Source organism: Ailuropoda melanoleuca, chromosome 8 (genome assembly GCF_002007445.2).
Source record: "Ailuropoda melanoleuca isolate Jingjing chromosome 8, ASM200744v2, whole genome shotgun sequence".
NCBI classification, from domain to species: Eukaryota; Metazoa; Chordata; class Mammalia; order Carnivora; family Ursidae; genus Ailuropoda; species Ailuropoda melanoleuca.
Window position 1 is genome coordinate 7,501,147 of NC_048225.1, and position 26,819 is coordinate 7,527,965.

General features: G+C 41.0%; 1 long non-coding RNA gene across 1 annotated transcript in view; it reads left to right on the forward strand.

The window, feature by feature from the left end:
* Positions 1-26,819, forward strand: part of LOC109489330 — a 192,824-nt gene that overhangs the window by 67,881 nt on the left and 98,124 nt on the right. The window contains exon 2 of the long non-coding RNA XR_002142284.2: positions 3,557-3,672. This is a non-coding gene — a long non-coding RNA (uncharacterized LOC109489330). The remainder of the gene's footprint in view (positions 1-3,556; positions 3,673-26,819) is intronic.

Sequence of the window (26,819 nt, forward strand, 5' to 3'; positions counted from 1 at the left end):
TAGATATCTGAGTCAGTGGTCAGTGTCAACTCCAGAAAGAAATGTTATGAATTTCCAACATATTGTATAATCCAGCCTTTCTGAAATGACTGATGCTATTTTAAAAGAAAGAAGTAATCACAGTGCATGCTGTGCTCAGTGGCTTGTCACCATTGTGGATCAGAAGGCAGACACTGGCCAGATCTTGTACCTGGGACTGAGTCAAACATGACCTGAGCACAGAGTTGCTGTCCTTCCTGCGGAGAGGCTCATGGCCCTTGGGCTGGAGGTTGGCGGTGCCTAGGGATGCAGGTGGTAGTGGTCTCACATTCTCCTCATTCAGTCCTTTGACATTTACTGTGTGCTATAGAGCAGAAAGAGAGGGAGGCAGCGGCGAGCAGTTAAAGACATGGGCTTTGGGGGCGCCTGGGTGGCTCAGTCGTTAAGCGTCTGCCTTCGGCTCAGGGCATGATCCCAGCGTTCTGGGATCGAGCCCCATGTCGGGCTCTTCCGCTGAGAGCCTGCTTCCTCTCCCACTCCCCCTGCTTGTGTTCCCTCTCTCACTGGCTGTCTCTCTCTGTCAAATAAATAAATAAAATCTTAAAAAAAAAAAGACACGGGCTTTGGTTCAGTCCTAGTTTCCTCTACTTTAAGCCTCTTTCCTCTTGAAGCCTCAGATTCTTCATCTGTACAATGGTGGTAATTAACACCTATTTTGCAGAATTGTTGTAAAGATAAAGTGCAGATAATGTACAAAGCATTTAGCCTGGAGTTAGTATGTAGATGCCTCTCAACAAGGGAAGCTAGTATGTGTTACTACTGTTATCAGTGCATCAATGAAATTATTCAGTGGTGTGAAGAGGCAAACATATGGAAATAATAAGAGGGCTCAGTAAAAAACATGTTACAGAAACATCTACACAAAAACTATTTGCATCATGGAGACTATGTAAATGTTTTGATTTTTATGTCACTGCTACATCTAAAGTGATTCAGCTATCTAGTAGGTAAAATGAAAAGTATTAGAAAAATCAAATTCTCCCAATTCCTTAGTTAAGCTCTGACAGATCAACATGAAATGGGTATGTCAATATGCTAACCCAGCATGATTTGATACTTCACCCCTCCACTTGTCACCTACACTCCCCCTGCGCCACATCTCCCACCCTCCCCTTCTCTCTGCCTCATGGGAGGTGGTATATAATGTTGGGATTGATAATATGGGCTTTCCAGTTAGGAAGACCATAGGCGATTGCTAAACTTTCTGAATCTTTTCCTCATTAAAAATGGGATACTCCAGGGGTGCCTGGATGGCCAGTTGGTAAGCGGCCGACTGTTGGTTTCAGCTCAGGTCATGATCTCAGGGTGGTAAGATTGAGCCTGTGTCAGGCTCTGTGCTCGTTTTGGAATCTGCTTGAGATTCTCTCTCCCTCTGCCCCTCCTCTCCACTCTCCCTCTCTCTAAAGTAAAGAAAGAAATCTTTTTTTAAAAAATGGGATACTTCAGCTCACAGTGTTGTAGGAATTTAGTGCAAAAATGCCTCAAGTTCTTGGTGAAGGGTCTACTATGTGCAAGGTAGTTAATAGATGGTTATTATTTATTCAATGATTGAAAAATTTTTGCTGCATGCTGATGATAGGCAATGTCCTAACCTTTCTTTTGGCTTATTAAATAATGTACTTGGGGGCACCTGGATGGCTCAGTCAGTTAAGCTTCTGCCTTTGGCTTAGGTCCTGATCCCAGAGTCCTGGGATTGAGGCGGGATTTGGACTCCTTGCTCAGCAGAGTTTGCTTCTCTCTCTCCCTTGGCCCCTCCCCCTGCTCATGCTTGCTCTCTTTCAAATAAATAAGTAAAATCTTTAAAAAATAAACAAATAAAGTACTCAAAATTCTTGAAAGTATTGCTGTTATCATGCAGTTTATAAACTACAGATGTTCACAATTTGGACGTTGGTTAGATCGGCATTTCTCAAAACATAGTCCAGGGATTCCTGGGGGTCCCAAAGACTCTTTTAGCAAGGTCCCCAAGATACTTTTATGGGATCCATAAGATTACATTCTCTTCCTAATAGTACTATGACATCATTTGTCCTCTTTACTCTCATTCTGTCACCAGTGTTTTAGAGGCTATGCAATGTGTTATATCACCAGGAGATTGAATGGAGAAGCAGGAATGGGAAATCAGCTGTCTTCTTTTAAGGCAGACTTTAGAGACATTTGCAAAAATGTATAATAATGTTATTCTTCTCACTATAAGTTTTTTGTTTTGGAAAGATAGTTATTTTTCATAAGAGTGTTATTTGAGTTAACATATAGTTGGTTTATTACTGGGATCTTAAAGTGAATTAGTAAAATATTTTAAAATGTCTCATAATTCTGATATGGTAAATATTGATAGTTACAGCCCACATAATCAAAAACTCTTTGGAGTCCTCAGTAATTTTTAAGAGCGTAAAGAGTCCTGAGTCCGAAATGTGTGAAAATCACTGGATTTGGTGCATTATGGGCCAATATGGAATATTGAAATATTCCATATGGAATATTATACAGTCATCAAAAACACCACAGAAATGTATTTTGTTAAGGAAAAATATTCATAATATATTAAGTGGCAAAAGGTTACAAAATGGTGTGCTATGTTACCCTATTCTTGTTTAAAAACGTATATGCATATGAATAAAAGATGATTCTAACTCTTTATGTTTGTTTTGCTAGTCTACATTTTCTGTCTCTTCTGCATAGTTAGCATGGATTGCTTTACTAATAAGAAAAAGAAAATTGATTTTGAAGAAAATTCAATTTACTAAAGCATTCATGGTTGCCTTATAGCAAATAGTCATGACCAAAGATGCGTATTTCTTCCATTATCTGACTATAGCAGAACAAATGGTTTGAAAACAGTACAAGCTAAATTCTAGGAAATTCTACATTTTCTTGGGATGATGATTTGCAGCGTTTTGAAATAACAGATAATAGTGTTCACCTAAAATGACCTGGAAACTTGACAAAGCATTAAAAAATGGACTGAAGCAGTTTTTAATGTTCTGGAAATACACAGCATTATGAAGTTGGAACAAGTTATTCACAGATGAGTTTCATGTACTGTTCTGGGACTTTATCTATCTCTTTCTTTTCTTTCTTTCTTTCTTTTTTTCTTTTTTGCACTTAATACTACAAAATGGCAACTTGTATTATTCTCTAATGATATCACGTGTCTCCATTTTGTCACCAGGATGAGATTGTGTTGTCTTTCAGAGAGAGAGATTGAAATATTTCATCTTTCTTTCAGACTTATTGTCTAACTAATTCATTCTTATTTCATATGAAAACCCCAAAATTTCTTCATTACTATCTTACAAGTGTGGAAGGAGCTGGAGAATTCTTAATATCAAAATGTTTAGTTATTCCTGCAGTTTAAGAAACAAAACTAAGATTCTCTTCTGCAATCAGATATAGATGTTTATTACTTAAAGACAAAACAAAACAAAATGTTCTCACTGATTTAGTGGCTGACAACATCTCCCACCCTATGGTGCTAATTGCCTTATTTATGTCTGTTTTTTTCCATTTGAAACAGAAGCACATGCATGACCTGACTGAAGGATGGCTGATTTTCTGTATCAGCTGCCATGCCGTGATGACTTCTAGAAGAGAGGGGAGTGAGACAGGAGACTGCTGGACTATCTCCAACAGGTACAGCCCATGCTTCAACACAGCAATGGCAGTGGACATGAGAAGTGGGGCCAGTTTCCAAGTCTGGATTGAGTTTTTTGGTTGTAAAAACAGAGTTTGTTGATGGCTTGGTGTGAGGAAAAAGGAGCATTTGAGGGTGAAGCAAAGATTTCTGGCTTGGGGACAGGAGATTGGAAAGGCCATCCACAGAGTCAGTGACAGAAGGCTTAGTGAGGAACTGGGTATAATGGATTCAGTTAAAGACACATTGAATGTGAGTTCAGTGTGAGACTTCTGTGGTATGTGAGTAGCTCACTTCTTGAGTTTTCTCACCATCAATGGCTACTGTCCTTCTCCAGGCTTTCCCCCGTGCTCCTCCCTGAGGGTAGAACATATCTCTGATCCTAGTGTCCCTTGAATTCATTTATTTACTTGGCTTGAGTGTCTACTTTCTTCACCTACAAAACCTATTAGAAAGGTTCCTAATTATCTCCAGGTTGTTCCTATGGACATTATCTTGGAAATAATATTAGAACATCTGTTTTTCCAATTCAGTGTGTGATTGGAATATCTTTTATTTACACCTTTAGATTGTGCTGAGATTAGACCACCTTGAAAACTCTCTCCTGACAATATTTGAAAGTCTTGAAAGCAAATGGAATCCTATTCCAAATAGACGGAGCGTTGTATTGATCTTGAGAACCTGGGGCATGAGGATAAACTCGTGTTCTGATGGGCAGACCCCCAGAGTGAGGCTCTGAATAATCTGACTTACTGCAGTTGCTCTGTTCCTCATTAGTTGTGTAAATCACTTAATCTCTTCAGGCCTCAGTTCACTCAATTACAAAATTAAGGACCAAGATAATCACAAAAAAACCAAAATGATGCTTATAATAGTCATCATAGTTAATATGTGTATGGGTTACTTACTACATGATAGGTATGGTGCTAAGCATATACATTATCTCACTTTTTTATCAGCAATCCTTTGAGGTGGGTGCTATTTTCACTCTCAATTTACAGACATGAAAACTGAGGCTCAGAGAATTTAACAAGGTGCCCAGGTTCAAAAGCTAGCAAATGGTGCATTAGAATTCAAATCTAGATCTATCAAACTCCCAAGCCTTTGCCCTTATCCACTGGAGCACTATTTCTCAAGGTCCCTACCACTTCTTTCTGAAATTTTCAAATTTGAAACAACAACAACAAAATTATAGTGAACAGGACCATGGTGATTTGTTCTCCCCTTGCCAAAATCAAATAAGACTGCTGGAGAGCCAAAAAGTCTTTAAAAATGTGAACAAGGCCAATTTTTTATTTTAAGTGATCCTCTAACATGTGGAAGCCTAGTCCTGTAGCAAGGGGAAGATGGGCACCACTCACATTCTTGTTAGCACCGAGGGCAGGCCAGGAATTGCAAAGGTGTTTACCAGGCTCTGTATGGTGGTAAGCCACCACTGTCCCTGCCTCCAGTTAGAGCTCATGATTCATACAGAAGAAAGCATTGTGGACATGATGTAGACATCACATCCCTGTTGGGAAGCTTGGGTGGGGGCACTGATGACTGAGAACTGTTGCCTTGGGAACATTCCTCAAGTGAGTCTAAGATATTGCCTGTAGTTAGTTGTTGGATGTTGGTTAATGACACCTGCCAGGGCAGAAGAGTTTAATGTCTTTGTCAAATCAGTAAAATTAGAAAACTCCAACACCCTCCCCCTCAATTAATTCAATCCCTAAGAACCTCCTAGGGGCCAGTCACAGTGCTAGGTATTGAGGACGCAAAGCTGCACTAGACACTGAGTGTGCCCTTGGGAGCTGTGGGGAGGAGACAGACACACCAAAAATACAGCTCTGCTGGGGGAAGCACAGCGCACTGAGCACACAGAGTAGGCTGAACCTAAAATAATTTCAAGGAGGAGTTAAGTTTATGGTTGAAGGTCCCTAAATAGAGGTTCTGCATTCCTTTTCTGGATACTCATCACTGAACTAGATACAAATCCAGCGTAGCAATTTTTAGGTTGCTATCTAAGAGAGAAGCTTATGGACAGAGGCAGCTGGAAGGTGAAAAATATGCCATCAAAACAGAGAAGACCCTTCAGGGTCTTATGAGGGTCAGTGGAGGGCTTTCTTATTAAGAACCATGTATTTTCAGAAATTAGGTCGCAAACATTTGAGATTTTTAAAATAACCAGACTGTAGAAATGGAGTGCAGGATCCCATTACCTTGGACTTAAACATGTAGCAAGTCCCAGGTAGTTCCAGGTTGGCATGAGGACTCGGCTCTACAAATCACTTAGGGACCCAGGTTCATGGAGGTTCCACCATCTTTAATTCATAGTTTCCATCATTGCTTTGGGCATAGACATCTAGCCAGGGTAAGGGGAAGAGCACAGAGGATATTATGTAGGAAGATTTTACAGGGTAGGCTGAGCAGGAAGTGGTACAAATCACCTCTGGTCACATTTAGTCTCCAGGCTACTGCTAAGGGGCCAACGGCAGCTGGGAAAGGCAATCCAGCTGTGAATCCAAGAAGAAGAGGAAATGGTTTGGTGAATAGCGAACAGTTTTTGATGGGGATGGTACAAGTAAGCCAAAGATGCCTTCTGGAGACCCAACCTGAAAGAAGAAAAAGTTGGAGGGAAGAGAACAAGATAATCTCTACTGAAACAGTTTAAGTTCTCCTTCACCTCTCCCAGGGAGTAAGGCTGAGTCACAAAGCAGCAGCTATCTCCAGATTTTCCAATTGGATTTCACAAACTGAAGTCAGCTAGAAATTTGTGTGTCTATACACAAATTTACACCTTTAGTGTGAGCTATGAGTATTATATAGTATATTCTGATTGTTATACTCCTTATTATGACATCATATGCAAATGTCATCCATCTCAATAATAATAACAATAATAATAATAATAATAAAAAACAATGGTAGCTATTATGTATTGAACTGTCATTGGCCAAATTGAGTTTTCTCAATGAAAATATCAAGTAGCTACTATTATTATAAAAATTTTATAGATGAGGAAATTCAGGCTTAGAAAAGTTGCATTATGAGCAATTAATATAAATCAGATGGTGGTACTCTCTTGCTTAAAAATTTAGTGGCTTCCTGTTGTGATTAGAATAATCCAACCTCCCTACTTTGGCCTATAGATCTTCTATAATATGGCCCAGCTCAGTTCTCTTATTTCTTCTCTTCCTTCTCTATGCTTCAGTCTCAGGGGGCTTCTGTTTGTTTGAAACCCCAAATTCATCTTGCCTTAGAGCCTCCTGACCATGCTATTTAAATTAGCATGTTCATCCCCTGGCACAGAGGGCACTTAGTAAATATTGCTGAATGAATGAAGAAAAGAGTAACTCAAACCCAGTTATAAATTAGCAAGAGGTGGAGCTGGTATTCCAGCTGTTCTTCCTTATATTAAAAGCAGCTTGTGACCGTCTGCTATAAAGTCCACGGCATTGAGTACACACTGTTGGCTGGACTCAGCAGCAATGTTTTTAGAGACTGAAGACAAGAACTTGATAGATCTCAGGTCTCATTAGTGACTTCTGGTAAGGATGCCCCATTTATGGGCTCTGTCATTTGTGACAGTCCACACGGCCCTCCGAGTCTGAGTTTCTCTGTCTATGAAAAGGGTAAAATACCACTTACCTCATCTCATTCTTGTGAGGATTACATAAGATAAGCATGTGAAAACTTCACTGGAGACTCTAAAACATGATATGAACGTTTATTTTTTTTTTTTCAGAAAGAAAAAGAAATACACATTTTCTTCCTCAGTCCTTTGCGTGGAGTGTTGTACATGGCAGGAGGTAGTGGTGGGAGGAGGGGCAGGTGGGAGGTGAGGCCCTGAGCTCTGTTCGGACTGCCTGGATCATTGCCATGCCCCGCCTGTGCACCAGGGGTGGGGCCTGAGTCCTGTCATAGCACTCACATTAGCAGAGACTGGGAGCAGTTTCTGGGGATAAACCTACCCAAGTGAAAATTACTTTCCCCGAGAACATGACCCCACCAGTGATACACTCTGTAGTTGGAAGAGGCCTCCGTGTCCCAGAGTGCAGACATAATTACCGTCAGTAGGGGTATGTGATGCAGAGTGTACATAATTGCATTTTGGGACACCACCTTCCAGTTTACACCACACAGCTTCAAGTGAATTTGTAATAGCAGTAATGGCGTTACAGGATGGGATTTTGCCAGATTTCTCTAGCAATTCTTTGAAGATTTCAGTATACTGAATTGTCTTTGCTACTCTTTTATAAAGTTCGAGAATACACAAGCAAGATGATTAATCTCTGCTTTAAATAGATGCCTAACATGCTTCCTGTGTGTTGAGGAGGAGTGGGCAGCGTCCTTAGTAATTTTGCCCAATTGCTCTTTTTACAAAGGAGACAATGAAGTGCTTGTCTAAGCTCAGGAAGTTCTTTTGTGGCAGAGATGGGACTAAAACTCAAGTCCTCTGACTCAGAATAGTGCTCTGGCCACAACATACTTTCAACTAAATAAATGTTGGAAAAGAGTTACTTTTTGAGTTTTGGACTTGTTCCCTTATTTGTCCCATGTTACATGCTACTCTTCAGTTTAGCACCTGCTAAAAAGTATACAGATCTCTGTCTTGTAAGAGAGATTTGCTTGAAGAAATGTCCAGAAGTTTTTGGGAGCTGCTAAAGAGCTGGGGAGCTTGGAGTGTAAGATTCTAAGTCTCTTCCAGAAGAGCTTTTCAGCTAAAAGAGGACATTACATTTTAAAGACTGACTTTATATCTTTTATAAGCTTGAGTTAATATTATTTGGTTAATATTATTTGCCTAATATTATTAGGCTCTTTCTTTTCTCCTTCATGAATTAAGAAGCTAGTAAATTTTTTCAATTACGAATTTTTAATTATAGTAAAATACACATAACATAAAATTAACCAATTGAAATGTACAATTCAGTAATGCTAATTATATTCTCGTTGTGCAGCCAATCTCCAGAATGTTTTTTTATTGCAAAACTGAAACTCCATACCCATTTTAATAACAACTCCCCATTTCCCCCTCTCCCCAACCCCTAGCCATGACCATTCTACTGTCTCCACGAATTTGACTACTCTAGGTACATCATAAGCTAACTCATATAAGTGGAATCATATAGTATTTGTCTTTTTGGAACTACCTTATTTCACTTAACATGTCTTTAAGATTCATATATGTTGTAGCACTTGACAAAATTACCTTCTTAAAACAGAATAATATTCCATTGTCTGTATATACCCCATTTTATTTATCCATTCATCTATTGATGGATACTTGGGTTCCTTTCACCTCTTGACTTTTGTAAATAGTGGCTTCTATGAATGCAGTTGTATGAATATCTCTTCAAGACCCTGCTTTCAATTCTTTTGGGTATATACTCAGAAGTGGAATTGCTGGGTCATAGTTAACTCTCTATTTTATGTTTGAGGAACTTCTATACTGTTTCCACAGTGGCTGTACCACTTTACATTCCCACCAACAGTGCACAAGGGTTCCAATTTCTCCACATCCCTACAAAGTAGACATCCTAATGAGTATGAGGCATCTCACCATGGTTCTTATTCCATTTCCCTAATAATTAGTGGTGCTGAACATCTTCTCCTATGCTTGTTGGCCATTTGTATATCATACTAGAGAAACATCAACTAGAGTCTTCTGCTCATTTTTAAGTCTGGTTATTTATTTATTTATTCGATGTTGACTTGTAGGAGTTCTTTTTTTTAAAGGTTTATTTTACTTATTTTAGAGAGGTGGGGAGGGCTGAAGGACAGAGAGATAGACACCCACAAGCAGACTCCCCACTGAGCATGGAGCCTGACACGGGGCTTGATTCCATGACCCTGAGACCATAACCTGAGCTGAAATCAACCGTCAGATACCTAATCAACTGAGCCATCCACGTGCCCCATACTTGTAGGAGTTCTTTATGTTCTGGATGTTAACCGCCTATCAGACATATGATTTGCAAATATTTTTTCCATTCTGTAGGTTGCCCTTTCACTCTGCTGATTGTGTTCTTTGAAGCACAGAAGCTTTCTTTTTTGTGTGTGCAGTCCATTTTATCTACTGTTTTCTTTTGTTGCCTATGCTTTTGGTGTCATATCTAAGAAATCATTGCCAAATTCAATGTCATGAAGATTCTGTTCTGTGTTTTCTTCTAGGAGCTTTAGAGTTTTAGCTCTTAGGTTTGGGTCTTTCACTAATTTTGAGTTAATTTTTGTCTATGGTATAAGGTAAGGGTCTATGTTTACTCTTTTGCATGTGGATCTCCAGTTTTTCTAAAACCGTTTGTTGAAGAGACTGCCCTCTCTCCATTGAATGGTCTTTGCACCCTGGTGGAAAATCATTTGACCATGTATGCAAGCGTTCATTTCCAGACTCTTTATTCTATCCCATTGGTCTATATGTCTGTTATGATTGTGGTAGCTTCATAATAAGTTTTGTAATCAGGAATTGTGAGACCTCCAACTTTGCTCTTCTTCAAGATTGTTTCTGTCTCTTCAAAGTCCCTTGAGATTCAGCATAAATCTTAGGATGGATTTTTTCTATTTCTGCAAAAAATACTGCTGGGATTTTGGCAGAGATTGCATTAAATCTATAGAGTGCTTTGGGTAATATTGACATCTTAACAATATTAAGTCTTCCAGTCCATGAAAATGGACTGTCTTTCCATTTATCTGTATTTCATTTCTTTCAGCATTTTTTGGGTAGTTTTCAGTGTACAGGTCTTTTGCCTCCCGAGTTAAATTTATTTCCAGATATTTATGTGCATGTGTGTGTGCTATTATAAATAAAATTCTTTTCCTTTTGGATTGTTTATTATTAGTGTGTAGAAATACAAATTATTTTTTATGTCAATTTTGTATCTTGCAACTTTGCTTAGTTTGTTTATTCATTATAACAGTATTTCTGTGGAGTCTTTTGGGTTTTCTACATATGAAATCATGGTGTTTGCAGAGATCATTTTATTTCTTCCTTTTCGATTTGCACACCAGATTTTTTTTTTATTTGTTTATTGCCTAACTGCTCGGTCTGGAACTTCCAGTACTATGTTAAATAGGAGAGGTGAAAGTGGGCATCCTTGTTACTGAATAATATAATTATCCTGTGTCAAAGGAAACAGCAATATATAGCAAACTGATTTTAAAGGAGAATATTGAAGCTGATAAAAGTCAGACAGAGGTATGTCTGTATGGATATTCTTAGACTCTTGCATTGCTTTTCACTCCCCTGTGTGCTCCAGCAGGGACAGTGACCTAGGCCACAGTCACATTCAACAAATGTTCATGGATGAACAGGCACTGAATATTTAGGGAGTAAGACAGCAAAGTCTCTGCTTTTGTGGAGCTTACAGTCTAGTTGGGGTGTATGTGTATTTGAGGAATAAACTATGATCAAATAAACAATAAGAAAAATTTTGGAAGTGATAAGTCCAATAAAGAATATGCAATAGGATTGATGGATAGGTAATGACTAGGAGATAGTTAAGGCCATCTTATTTGAAGAAGTGACACTTGAGCCATGATGTAAATGAGGGGAAGGACCCAGCCATGTAAAGACCCAGAGGCAGTGTTCTAGACAGAGGAACTACAAGTGTGTGAGTCTATGGCAGGAAAATTTTGGCATTCTCAATCGAGAGAAAGAAGGCCAGTGAGGCTGGAGCAGAGTGAGCAAGGACAAAGTTACAGGAGATGAAGTCAGAGAGGTTTATTTTACTAGGTTTATTTGGCTAAGGCCAAATCCTAGAGGGCCTCGTGGCACAAGGGAAGGATTTATTCTCCGATGATGTGGTCCACATTTTAAAGGCATTGTTAATCTACGTGCTGCTATGCAAAGAATAGGTATGAAGATAATGGGCTGCACCCACATGGCTCTCAGACATTCCCTTGCACAGTCTTTGTCACCCATTGAGCACAGGAAATCCCTGCACCAGACAGAGGCTTGTCTTTCATTCTCATACCAGGCACCAGCCAGCTTTCTAGGACTGCAGGGTGTTGAGAGGAGAAGAGTGGAAACGGAGAAGGTGAAGAGGGAAAACCAAAGCACAATTTTTTGGACATTGAGACTTTGTTTGGCTAGAGGTGAAAACACAGTTGACACTGTGAGTACTTTGTCCATATACCTTCAGTCTGCACCACCATGAACATTCCAAGGGCATCGTGGACTCGCCTGGCTGGAAGGCGGTCCCAAACTGCTGGGAGAGATATTCCCCTGGAAGCAGCCCTCTGCCAATGACCAGATGGAAGTTGCAAGATAAATATTCAAATTCCCATGCCCTTCACGTGGGATAGCTCAGATGTGTTCGACATGGTTTATGGCTTTCCAGAATTCCCCGGTAGGACTGAGCCCCAGTTGCCCACAGAAGAATCTTGCTTGATAGTGGACCATTAATTAGCCTTCTCTGTCCCATTTTCTACACCCCTGGCACTCACATTATTGTCTCAGACTCTGCTTCCGAGGTAACCCACCCTATTAGAGAGGATATCTGGCCTAAATCCTGCTAATGATTATTGCACTGGCTATTGGGATCATGTCAGAGGACCCATTTATTGAGTGCGTCCTGGACATTTTTCTATGGACTTCTAGGCATAGGAGGCAACATGAAAGCTTTAACTTGTGAATAGATTTTGTAAATTACAAACTGCTCCTGCAGACTGAATATAAGCAAGCAAGATGAAATTAAACATCTTTGCGTTTTGTTCAGTTTGTATCTCTAGCATTTAACTCCATGTCTGACTCTAGCAGACACTTGAAAAATACTTACTGGGTGAGTGAGGTAGGAAATATGGCAAATATCCAGAGATGGGATGAAATGTACATACTTTATTATTTCTTAGATTCTTGGGAAATACAAGGTACTAGATAACCTTCCTTGATTCTCTTTCATTTTCTCTCTCTGTGCCCAAACTACAGCTGGAAACTGGGAATGAGGTGTGTGTTGGGGCTGTGACATTCACTTAGTTTTTCTCTGTTAGTTTACCTGAGCTTAACTTTTATTTAACTAATTAAACAAATAGTATCCAGCAGTTACTAAGTGTCAGGCACTCTGATGAGAATATGGGGATACATGGGCTAAGAAAGAGACACAATCCCTTCCCTCTTGGAACATAAAGATGGTTGGGGATAGAGATACTACTGCACAAATTATTACATGATCCACTTTTTAATTATAATTATATTAAGTACTATAAAGTAAAAGTACAGTGTGTCATCAAGCATATAATTGGAGACCTAGTCTAGTCCAGAAATCTAGAAAAAGTTCATTTGACAAAGTAACATTTACATTGAAACTTATAAAGTAAAATGATTGAATTAAATATTTGGCAATTTCCTCTTTGGCTTTGAAATCCTGTGACCATATTCCCACTTTAAACACTGTTTAAATTTCTTATGCCAATCTCTGGGCACTGGTGGGTTGTGGCTCTAAATTATGAAGCCAACTTCTTGCACTGCTGACGACTCTGTGACAAGAGGAACACAGGTTCCTGGCCCATATCACCCAACACTGTTCCCTGCGAGAATGTCTTGAGGATTTTAAAGACACAAGGTCGTGATGTGTCTGTACTTGTCCCACCAGTTTTCTAACTTCCTGTGTGCTCATTCTTGTTGGCCTGTCTTGACTCTTCTGTTAACCCATCGGTATATCTCTAGTTTGAATACCGAAGGGACATGACTGAGGACAGAAGCACACTTTTGGAGATGGTGACAAACATGATTCGGAATTTGAAAGAATAGGTTCAGATAATTCTCACGCACAGGTTCTAGGTACTGGTGAAGGTTCAAGCAGCTGTAGAATAAGTCATTTTTCTGATTCTCCTTTTGTGTATGTGGGGCCCAGTCACACTTACGGTATTTACCTTCACACTAACCGGAGGACACTAAATTCTTCAGCTGCAAACATGGCTCTTCTAAGTCTGTTCTTCTCTAGAACCCAGACAGTGCAGGCTAGAGGTGCTGTCCGGCAATTGTGGTAAATCTTCATGGCATTTTAGTATGAAATCTTGGAAGAATAAGATATCTTAATCCAACTTTTCACTGATTTTTAAATTTTCCTTACAATTTGCTGATTAACCAGTGGTTCAGCGAGCCAATACAGAAAGCTCCTTGCTTCCTAAGGCAAGTGACTCATTCCAGTCTTTGAATGGCTCTATCCATAGGCTTAACCCATATCTGTGTCCCTATAATGTCTTCTCCATTGCTCCTGTTTATTCTCGTGCTCTGCTCAAACAGGTGTGGAGCTGGGATTTTGGGTCATTTTACATGTGGTAATTAAACAACATTGAAAGCTTCTCTTCCTTGGCATAGTGATACATAAAACAACCAACCACACAAATTGTGCAAATAAATAGTAACTGCCTGGCAAGTTAGAAAAATTCAATGAGAAGAAGCAAAACAAAAACAGAAATAAACACAAGAACACCCCAAAACCAAAAACACCACTGCAGTATCACCAGAAGCATGTGCTTTTTTCACTGCAAGTATTTCAACGGGACCTATTTTCTACCCAAGGACAATGTTGGGGAACCTGATATGTAATCCCCAGAGCAGACCAAAACCATGGATGGTGAGCACCAAGCACAGTGGTTAATGGAGCCAAAAGGAGAAGGAGAAGTCATGCGGGTTGTAATTATGCTGAATTAGCTGCCCTCCTGGGGTCAATGGTGCAAGCAGAAAGAAACGTACCCTTCGTAAGAGAGAAAACTGGGGCAAGTGTCTTTTTAAAAGCAGAGGATTCTCCCTAACATCAGTAGGAGTAAAAGTATATGTGTGGTGAGAAATAAGTAGCTGTACCAAATATAGGACAAACTATACAAGTGCTTGTACCTAAGAATGGCTGTCTAAATACTGAATGGACATTAAATGTAACCATTAAAGTAGGAAAGTATAGAAATAGAGACAATAAATGTCTGTATATTAAATATAGCTCAAGAAGTTTACTTTTTTGAGCAATCTAGCTCTTAGAGCTAGAGGGGAAATGTTTGCTTTGCAACACCAGTTCTTAAAATTAATCTTTGACCCATACAGCTATGCTGAGGATCGTGTCAATAGCTAGCACCTATGGGCCAATATCTCTACAGCATCCCATTTAATCCTCAGCTCTAAAAGGTAATATAATAATTTTCTCATTTTATAGATGTGGGAACTAAGTTTTATGATGTTAAGCAGATTGCTGAGGTTCACACAATCAGCAAGTGGCAGAACCAGACTTTGAACTCAGGTTAGTGACTCAGCGTTCAGGCATGGGATGTCCCTCCACATCTGGTTGTTGAATGAGAAAGGGGGCTGACAGGGAGGAAAGCAAGATGAGGTGGGGGACACTGCCACTCTTGTAAGGACAAACGTGGATCTGAATGAAGTGGCATCTGAGATGAGGCTTGAAGGACAAATAGAAGTGAGATAAAAAATCAGGTACTAGTGGGAGCTAGAAGACAGGAAAAGATGCTCTGGTTGGAGGGAACAGTATGTGTGAAGGCCCGGAGGGAAGAGAGTGTACATGGCAGTATGATACATCTGTGTAGATTGAGCATGTGTGAGGCTGGGGGTGGAGAGGAGTGATGTGACAGACTGTGCTTTCTAAAGACGGAGGACCTCCTGTCCTGCGTGCTCTCCTACTGCTNACTGTGCTTTCTAAAGACGGAGGACCTCCTGTCCTGCGTGCTCTCCTACTGCTTTTCCCCCCCCCCCCCATCACTAAATGGGGTCTCATTCCCTCCCTCTGAATATGGCGGGCTTGTGACTCCCTTGTACCCCTGTCAAGTGAGGGAAGTGACACTAAGCGCTTTCTGTGGCTAGGTCCCAAAGGGTGATGCAGCTTCTTTGTTAGTGAGGACATCCACCTTTGGAGCCCTGAACTGCCTTGTAGGAAGTCCAGTGACCCTGAGGTTGCCATGCTGTGCGGAAGTCTGGGCCCAGAGAGAAGTCATTTGTAGGTATCCTGACTTACAGTCCCAGATGAGATCCCAGCCAACAGACATGTGACATCATGACAGATATCAACCACTAGACATATGAGTGGAGGTGCTTCCAGATGATTCCATTCTTCAGCTGTTAAATCACTCCAGTCTTTAAGTGCTGCCGGATGAAGCCCCAGACATCATATAGCAGAAACGACGGTCTTTGCTGTGCCCTGAGTTCCTGACCCAACCAGTAGTTGTTCTATGCCACTAAGTTTTGGGATAACTTGCTATGCAGCTATAGTAACTGAAATAGGTGGTTGTATTGCGCAAGGAGCTTACTAAATATGTCTGCAATTCAGAAGAGAGATTCGGGCTAGAAATGTAGCCCTCTGGGTTTTCTGCATTGTAGATGATGACTGAAGCCCTTAGAAGATATGAGGTAACCCAGGGCAGTGTGCAGAATTAAAAGAGAAGAGGGTTAGGAAGTCACTCTGGGACATATCAACATTGAATGTCTAAAAAGGACAGGAAACAAGGAAGAGGCCAAGGAGACAGCATCAGAGGAAGGAGCAACACCACAAGAAAAGGTTCTTAAGGGAGGCAAAGGATGAACAGATTTCATGAGATACACAGGGGATCAGCACTCTTAGCTGCCTCGGAGACAGAACTGGGACTGGCTTAAGGGTACATAGACGGCCCTTGTCCAGAGCCGTTTCTGAGAGAGAAGCGAGGATGAACAGAGGACTGAGGTGTGGTGAAGAGCCGTAGCTTGCATGGTAGGTTCTTAATGAAGATGTGTTGAATGACGCTGAAATGGAATGAAATAGAGGTGCATTGGTTACAGCTGGAAGAAGAGAGAAGTAGTTAACAGAGAGTGGAGAGCCCAGGGTCTTGGTGAGGAAGAGGGGAAAAGAAGATATTCCAGCATTTGTGATGGAAGCTGCAGCACACGGCTCTTCTGGCAGCTGTCCCTTGATGCCCTCCACCTGCACTGGCTGCTGGGGTGACCCTTGTCCAGAGCCCGTCGCACACACCCCACAGTGGCCAGAGCTGCTCTCAAGCTCCAACTGGGGGCTCTTTCCACCACATCACAGCACAGCCTGGATGACAGTGGCATGGCCATGTTGCCAACACTTCCCAGAACATGCAACTCTTTTGTTTAATAAAAGGGCGGAGGTTGGGGGAGGGAGAGAGCAGTCAGCCAACTGTAAAACAGGTCACAAACTGTGGACTTATATACAAGTGCCATGGAAAAAGTTGAGTACAACATCCTTTATTCTGACAGCACCTCTTTCTTCCAAAAGCCCATAACACTTTATAATTCAGATTTGTTCCTCAAGTCACCCAGTCCGGCAGAAACACACCATTTCCTTTGTGAGTCTACTGAAGGGCTCAGGAAAATGGAGGAGGGAGTCAGGGTAATCCTTTCAGACAATTAATATTTCTGATTTTTCACTTCCATCCAGGTGTTGAGCCAAAGACCTAGGTGTTCCTGCACAGTAGAAAGGCTTTTCACTGACTTTATAGTTTCTGTTTTACATTGTCAATTTAAGCTGGTTTTGAGATAAATTTGCCTGCCATAGGTTCTTGACAAGTGGTTTAGGGATGAGTTATGCCAAAAATCTGTTATTTACTAAGCGGAGAAAATCCTTGTCTAAATAGACATTGTAATGCAGCATTAAAGGGATAGTACAGTTGACCCATGAACAATGTGGGGGTTAGGGGGTGCCACCTCGCCCTGTGCTGTTGAAAATTTGCATATAACTTCTGGCTCCCCAAAAACTTAATTACTAATTACTGTGACCAGAAGCCTTACTGAAAACATAAAGAGTTGATTAACACACATTTTCTATGTTATGTCTGTTATATACTGTGTTCTTATAATAAAGTAACCTAGAGAAAAAGAAATGTTAAGAAAATCATAAGGAAGAGGGGCGCCTGGGTGGCACAGCGGTTAAGCGTCTGCCTTCAGCTCAGGGCGTGATCCCGGCGTTATGGGATCGAGCCCCACATCAGGCTCCTCCACTATGAGCCTGCTTCTTCCTCTCCCACTCCCCCTGCTTGTGTCGCCTCTCTTGCTGGCTGTCTCTATCTCTATCAAATAAATAAATAAAATCTTTAAAAAAAAAGAAAATCATAAGGAAGAGAAAATGCATTTATAGTGCTCTACTGTATTTATCAAAAAAAATTAAAACCTGTGTGTAAGTGGACCTGCGCAGTTCAAACCCACGTTTTTCAAGCATCAACTGTATTTCAATTCAACTGCCATTCAGGCTCCCTTGTTCTCTGTTGGGCTGAGGTCTGTCCTGATCTGGAGAAATTCTAGGTCAATGGAAAATTATGTTTGCTTGAAGCAAGTTAGGAAAATGAGTGAATTATAAATCTTTGCCAAATCATGTATCTAAGAGGCCAACTCAGACTAACCAGGACAGCAAAAATCCTCTTAAAAATGATCATTAAAGCTCTCCTGCCTTATATTTTCTTGCCAGATATTGCAGGGGTATAGACTCCTTTAGGCTCTTAAATTCTGAAGCAGCTTCATAGGAGAAATGGTTAGAATTTCTATTAACATCAAATAATCAACTTGTTCTAAAGAAGAATCAGCCTTTGAGTCTTTTCCATGTTCTGGGACCTTTTTCACAGATGAAATCTGGTGTCCTCTTATGCCACTGAAGCCAAGTCAAGAAGCTGTCAAGAGCATGCTCTTTCTCCTGCCAAATCATCGTGAGATATAAATGTTTCCAAATTTGCATCTCCACATCTCCCCAAATTTATTAACCAAAGAACAAAAGAGCAAAAGAACCAACGAGCAAAAATGTTCCAGAACACTTTTTTCATCCTTTCTTTTTTCTGTTTTTTATTTAAATTCAATTAGCCAACATATAGTACATCATTAGTTTTGATATAATGTTCATTTGATTCATTAGCTGTGTATAACACCCAGTGCTCATTACATCACATGCCCTCCTTAATGTTCATCACCCAGTTACCCCATCCGCCCACCCAACTCCCTTTCCACAATCCTCAGTTTGTTTTCCAGAGTCAAGAGTCTCTAATGTTTTGTTTCCCTCTCTGATTTCTTCCCGTTTGGTTTTCCCTCCCTTCCCCTATTGTCCTCTGCACTATTACTTATGTTTCACATATGAGGGAAACCATATGATAATTGTCTTTCTCTGAATGACTTATTTCACTTAGCGTAATACCCTCCAGTTCCATCCATGTTGATGTAAATGGTAGGCATTCATCCTTTCTGATGGTTGAGTAATATTCCATTGTATATATGAACCACATCTTCTTTATCCATTCATCTGTTGAAGGACATCTTGGCTCTTTCCACAGTTTGGCTGTTGTGGACGTTGCTGCTGTGAACATTGGGGTGCAGGTGCCCCTTCTTTTCACTACATCTGTATCTTTAGGGCAAATACCCAGTAGTGCACTTGCTGGGTTATAGGGTAGCTCTATTTTTAACTTCTTGAGGAACCTCCATACTGTTTTCCAGAGTGGCTGTACCAGCTTGCATTCCCATGAACAGTGTAAGAGGGATCCCCTTTCTCCACATCCTCGCCAACATTTGTTGTTTCCTGACTTGTTAATTTTAGCCATTCTGACTGGTATGGGGTGGTATATCATTGTGGTTTTGATTTATATTTCCCTCAACTATATTGTCAACTAATCTTTGAGAAAGCAGGAAAGAATATCCGATGGAAAAAAGATGGTCTCTTTTTTCATCCTTTCTATATCTCTTCCCATATGGACAATGGCTTCATTCAAGAGGAATATTAAAGTCAAGTCTAGGAGTTGTCACAGTGGCCTCATCCACAGATGTGTTGGGCTCCAAAATGGGCTCTGTAAGGTGGACACCTGCTGAGATGGACCCCTGTCTGTGTCTGTGGTGACAAGCTTTCAGGGGCTCACGCTGAGGACCTTCCTCCTTTCTCAGGCTTTGTTATGTTTAGTTCCATGTGTCAACTTGACTGAGTCATGGGGTGCCTAGATACCTGGTTAAATATTATTCTGGGGTGTATCTGCAGAAGTGTTTCTGGATGAGATTAACATTTGAATCAGTAGACTGAATAAAGCAGATTGTTGTCCTGTATGTGGGTTGAGGCCCTCCGAAGGCATGAAAAGAACAAGAAGCCTAAGTAAGAGAGAATTCATTTTCTCTGCTTGATGGTCTTCAAGCTGGGGCACTAGTCATCTCCTGACTTCGGACTCAGACTCAGACTGGGACTTATGCCATCAGCTCTCCTGGTTCTCAAGCCTTTGGACTGAAGATCCTGGGAATTCTCAGCCTCTATATTCATGTGAAACAATTCCTTAAAATAAGTAAGTAGGTAGATAAATATCTCCTATTGGTTTTGTTTCTCTGGAGAACCCCCATTGATACAGGCCTCTTGTCATGTTTCTCCCAGGCTCAATGTTCAGGTCACGATAAAAGACAAGATGGATATCCTAACAAAGTCACGGTTTGGAACTGTGTGTTGTGACCCAGTGTCTTACTCACAGTGAGGCTTCTCTCACTGCACGGAGTGGGGGCTTCAGTCCTATCACGCGGAAGGTTTAAACGGCAGGGGCCATCACGTGCTAACATGATCATCTCCCTTCTCCCCTCCAATCTTTCTTGGGTTGTTAGGTATGAAAACTTCATTTATAGGGAGTTTCTTGTTTAGAGAAGATAACAGTGTAGAGCAGATGACCAAGAAATATTTCTTCATCTATTGTGAATTCTTGACCATCCTGGGTCTGATTCTCTAACTTGCCAATTATTTAGGCTCTTTAATACTGGTATCTCTAGCTGTTCACCCGCTTGCAGGTTATTTTAGTACTAGTTCACAACTCAAATTGAAGATGCTTATGGGACATGGAAAAGAATGAAGGTAGAAGCAGTTCATGTTACTGCTTTCCTTCTTTCTGGTTTGATGGGGGTAAGACTGAGGTTTAGAGATTATACCTAGGGTTTTTGTTGGCTTTTACAGGGGGGAAAAAAGTGGAATATGCTCCATCTCAAAATATCAGTTCCCACTCCTATGCTGTCACAGTTTGGGAGGTATGCATGTCAGCAAGTGTGTTAAAAATGGCAGCTGGTAATTTTGCATATCTAAGAAGAGCTTGAGGAGAGAGCTTTGTGTGAGCCTTCAAAGGAAGGATACAGTTAAAAAAAATAAGACTCAGACACTGAAACACTTGCTTAAAATTTATGTGGGACATATGAAATATTTCCACAAGAAAATATAAATAAGCCTCATAATAATGATTAGACTGATACAGACCGATGCAGCGGGAAGAAATCACAATGAGGAACTTGGAAGGTAGGACTGCAGTCTCACTTATGCTGCAAGCTTACTGTATGATCTCAAGCACATCACATCACCCCTCTGGGTTCTAACCGTCATGATATCACATGAATAAAATGAGGAGATGTATGGTTTTCAAACTGCATGTCATAGTGTCCTGCTGTCTGCAGAGGTGGGGATAACCTGAGTAGGGGCTCCCAGTCCCTGCTTCAACTAGAGAAGCTCCATTTTGATTGATTTCATATACACGTGTAGCTTCCATGCAAGATTTCACTGGAGGAAAAGTGTCCATAGCTTAAAAAAAGAGCCTCCAAACCTTTGACTAGATGATCTCTAAGTGTCCTCTAGGTCATAACATTTTATGTAATTATTTCAGTGCTCTTCACCAAGAGGGCAATCCCTGATTTACCCATGGGGCAGGAGGTGGGATGCGAGGGACGCCTAAGTGCTTAAAATGGCTGTTTTTTGTGTCCACTCATTTACCACACTTTGTTCATCACTGACCCTGCTCCCAACTTTATTCCCTTTCTAGAAATTACCATTGGAATTTAAAAAGTTCCCCTAGGGGGGCATGTGGGTGGTTCAGTCCATTAAGCATCTGACTCTTCATCTCAGCTCAGGTCTTGATCTCATGGTTGTGAATTTGAGCCCCGTGCTGGGCTCCACACTGGACGTGGAGCCTGCTTTAAAAAAGAAAAAAAAAAAAAAAAAGTTCCTCTAAGAACCGAATGCTTAAATGTATCATACACTTTTCTTCATGATATTTACCCCCTTTATGCTTCCTTAAATATTTTATTTTATTTTGAAGTATCCAAAGTGCCCAGATTAGGTATTATTTCATTCAGAGAAAACATCCCAAAGATCCCGAAGTCAAAGGTAAATGTTTGGATTTTTTTCTCTACCATTTGGCATGCTAGTTAGCACAAATGGGAGACAATTCACTGAAATTTTATCTACAGAACATAAAATCACATTTTGTACATTGTATCTCATTGGGGATAGCTCAGAATCCTCATAAGCCTTCTCTTCTCCAGGTGGAGTTAATCAAGTGCTGGGTCTTACTGAAGGGCAGAAATCTAAATCTTATCTTGTCTGACTTTCTCTCTCTCTTTCTTTTTCTTCTGCCATAAAAATACCTTAAGATGTTTTAACAAATCCAGATTCTTTTATCCTTGGTGCCTCAACCAATCTTAATTCTACTGGAGTTTGTTTGTTTTAATCTGAATACCTTCTGTTAAAGAAATGGATCATTTTTTAGGGTCTGTAAAGCCAGGTCTGTGTTTCTAAAGGGTGCCTTGAGATATGTACTGCCAAATGACACCACTACCTAAAAAGTAAGAACTGGACTTTTTTTTTTTTTTTTTTAGATTCTATTCATTTATTTGTCGAAGAGAGAAAGAGCACAAGCAGGGGGAGTGGCAGGCACAGGGAGAAGGAAAAGCAGACTCCTCACTGAGCAGGGAGCCCGATGCAATGCCGGACTCGATCCCAGGATGCTGGGATCATGACCTGAGCCAAAGGCAAGAGTTTAACCAACTGAGCCACCCAGGCATCAAGAATTAGCCTTTTTATTATGGTTGTTGTTGTTAGTTTTTTTAAAGTACCCTAGGAAAAACTCAAAAGGTAAAAATATTAGACTTCATTCTCTAGTCTTTTAAATGATTTTCCTTTTTACATCCAAGATTCTATGATACTGCCTTCACTAACCAAGACAAAACTGGGACAGATTCCCTTATCCATAGTTAGGGAACCACCTTTTTTATCTGCTTGCAGTAAAGATTTAAGAACTCTTCTGCCAAATATCTATGAGGGAAATGACATCTCAAGTACTTAGTCAAGCATGGCTGTTGATAAACCTGTTCTTCTGGGTGAACCTCTCATTTTCCATTCTCACAGCGGGATCCATTGTCATGGAAGCTGTGGAGAGCAAAGCTTTATTTGCAAAGGCTACTCATTAGCAAAATCCATCTAAGAGAAGGCATTCCCTTTCTGTATCTCTGTCTCCATCTCTATCTACTGCTGCACCTGCACCTGTGTCTGCATCCACACCTGCGATCTCTATCAGTCTCCACATCTATCTATCCATCTATGTATCTATGTACTATCTATCCATCTATCCACTCCACTGTAAGCCCCAGAAGTATAGGGACTGTGTTTGCTCATCTCCATGCGTCCCCAGCACTTCACCAGAGAATCAGACAATATTTGAAGAACTGAATTACACAGCATCATTTTCCACATGTCTAAAGACCAAAGTCCAAGATACAGAGAGATAGCCAGTAGACTCCTAAACCCCATTATCACCATTTCTGATCAGATATACTAAATTACATTCCCAAGAAATCATAACAATAATAACAAACTATGGCTTATACAAGTTGCTGCGGTTTTTTAAAAAGCAGGACCGCAGACTTTATCATTTGATCTTTCCACTGTGGCGTGAACATCATCCTGCTCATTTTACAGATGAGGAATCTGAGGCTCAGAAAGATTACGTGTCTGGTCTTAGATCACATGGCTTGTGAGCACTTGAGTCAGGGTCCTCTGCAGACTGCGTGCTCTTATCTGCATGATGCCTGACCCAAATGAGATAAGGGAAAAACAATTCAGTGTCTTATATGGTCCCAAATGCATAAGATATCAATAAAATGCTTCCTTCTAGAAGTCTGGGCATCAGAAAACCAACCAGTTTTTCTGAGGTTAATAAACTAATCTGTGAACACAGACATTTGTGTGGGAATCTGTGACTTTGCAATAATTCTTCAGTCATGAGTGTCTGTCTGACAACATCCTAGGACTTGACACATTGCAACGTCTCTAATCTCTACCCCATTTCCCTCCGTTCAGAATTCTGCTAGCACTTGTAGCAACTGGAACCCGATTGAGAGAGGTTTGGACTCTGGTAGAAGACTTGCTTCCGGGAATCTGGACCACATGGCTATATAAAAGTTACACATTCCAAACTTCTATTAGGACAAAACAAACAAATAAACAAGCAATCTCCAAAGAGAGGGTTGATTCTCCTGCTTTAAGGAGATAAGTGGCTACCAAAAAATATTAGACCAGTAGCTACTAAAAAAGAAAAAAACAACAGACAAAGATGTTACTCCAAGAGAGGAGAAGCTGGCCCTGTACCTCACCATCCAGCTGTAGCTGGGGAACCAGATGGTTCTCAGGAGTTTTGACTGTGGTATTATGATACCTATTACGTCTGGGTATCTCATTGAATTTACTGCGTTTTCAATGTTGTCCCTTAAGTTTTGGCTTCAGTGGACTAAACTAACTGGCCAGCTGACTGAATTTTTAACTGAGCCTGAACTTGATTTTTTAAGACTAGGGAACAAAGGCAAAGGGAGAATGGATCTGGTGAAGATCTTCCTGGGGTGACTTGACTTGTTTCAGTTCAAGCAAAAGACAAAGGCTTTCAGCAGCCACTTCTTCCATAAAACAACATTCTTCTGACTCCATATGGTCTATGCTCTCTGGTTTAAAGGATTCATCTCTCTAAATACTCCCTGACAGAACTGCCTCTGGTACCCCACGGCCCCCAGAATAAAAGTCAGATTCCCTTGCAGCGCATTTCAGGCTCCTCACTTCCAGGGCCCACCCTACCTGCTACCTTATTCCCCTTCCTATATTCATATTCCAAACAGAAGAGTGAGTTATTCCCCACATACGTGCTCCCAACCCCACACGTACTGTGTGTCTGTGCGCCTTTGTTTATTGTTCATTCTGCCAAAAAATACTGTCTTTCCTATTTTTATATTTCTAGATTCTACCTTTTCTTCAAGACCCAGCCACCGTTTTTCTTGATGAGGGTTTCCCTGATTCCCAGGCTCATGCTAGCCCACCTACCCACCTGCAACTTGGAAATTCTCTCCCCGATCTGGATTCTATTATTTATGTACATGTTTTTTCTTTCTGGGCCGGTTCTCTGTTTGCACCAACCCCGCCTTCACCTACAAGCACCTTGTTCCATGCTCTGGGATACTGATCCTTAAACACATTGTCAGCTGGCTCCCTTGTCTGCCAGTTTCCATTTGACTTTAGTTCGTGGGAGGTACCAGTAGGAAGATCAAGGTTGCAGAGGAGAGCCCTTCCCTCTCTGTCCTGCTTTAGCACTGCATCTCTCCCAGATTGCAGCTTCTGCCAAGCGGCCCTTCTTCTACTTTTCAGCTCTCATCAGGCTTCAGGTACACTCCTTCCTCCCCTTGTTCTTTCAGCCATAGATCTAGTAATGGCTCACCATTTGTTGTGGTTATCTGGGTGCCTCAACAGTCCTTGTCAGTTCCTGTAACACACCCACGCCTCTGTACGTGGTCCTTTCATTAAAGTCTTTTCATACACATCATCTAGAGTGAGTTGTGTTTCCTCCTGAGACCCTGACTGATAAACTCCCTTACCTGATACCCATCTTGAAGGCATTGCTTGCATGGCACAGGGAAGGGCTAGGGGATGAGGTGCTTTGACGCATGGTCCAGCGTTACCTCTCACTACCTGTAGAATATTGGGTATTCCCTTCCCCTCTCTTTGTTCCAGTTTCATAATTTGTGAAATTATGGGGATCAAATGAGATTGTTTGGGGGGATCAAATGGGATCGTATGCCAGAAAGCACCTTGTATGTCTTTGTACAGGATTCAGTGCTGTTATGATTCATCTTTAAATCCTCCACGATGTAATAAGTGCTAAATAAATGAGCTGTTTCATATAGATCTGCTGGATGAATGGATGGAAAAGGTCATTTTCCATGTATTTCTGAGAGTCAGCTCTTCAAAAGCGTAGGAAGCGGAGGGCCCACTTAGTAAGGATTCAGAATAACGGAAGACCAACATGGATCACACACAGTCAGCAGAGGCCCTGATGGGCAGTTTTCTGTCCAAAATCCATTTTGTCCAAATGTTCTGTAGCCATACTGATTTTTAGTCTATTTGTTCTAACGATTACCAAGAAAAAAGTGTTGCAGAGATCTGTTTTGAGCTTCAATAATGGAGGAAGTGTTAGGAAGGAAGAGGCCTCTGAATGTTGACTTGGGCCTGGGATAAAACTAAACATGGCTGTGGAGAAGTCTTAGCCTTCACCCAAACTTTGACAGAAGCCAGATCTATTAGGGAAATTCTGTTGCTCCCCACAGATAGCTCTCAACTAACCTGCTCCTGTTTTAGAGCCACCAGCAGCTCTAGCTGCTTTTATCTGCAAAGATCGCATGCACATTTCTCCATGAATGGCAATGTGCATTGTGTTTAAAATGGACATTTGACATCTATTGTGAACATGAGAGGGTGAGTGTCAGTTGTGTATAGAGAATTTTTATTAGAATGTGGGGTGTAGGGAGTTGAATGGTGGCCCCCAAGGAGATATGTCCATGTCCTAATAACTAAATACTCCGCATGTTGCCTTATTTGGGAAAAGGATATTTGCGGGTATAATTATGTTAAGGATCTTGAGATGAGATCATTGTACATTACCTGAATGGGACCTAAGTCCAATGACAAGTGTCCTTATAAGAGACAGAAGAGGAGACAAATCACATGGAGAAGAAGAGGCACATAGGCAAAGATTGGAAGCTAAAGGATGCCAACAGCCACCAAAAGCTGGAAGAAGCAAGGAAGGATTCTCCCCAGAGCCCTCAGAGGGTGTGCAGCCCTGCCAGCACCTTGATTTTGTACTTCTGGCCTTCACAACTGTATGACAATGAATTTCTGTTGTTTTGAGCCACCGAGTGTATGGTAATTTGTTTGTGGCTGTGGGAAACTAATACACAGAGTAAATAATGTTTGCAAAAACCCCAGAGGAAAACTCATGAGAAGCCATTGTCCTCAGTGGGGCTAGGTATATTGGAAAAATTTAGACCATGAAGAGTGTGGTTTTATGACCTCCTCAAGGACTCCAGAAACTCCAGAGGGTAACTGCTTCCTTCAATCCCTTGGGCAAACAGGAGGAAGTCAACCCAATTCTCTCA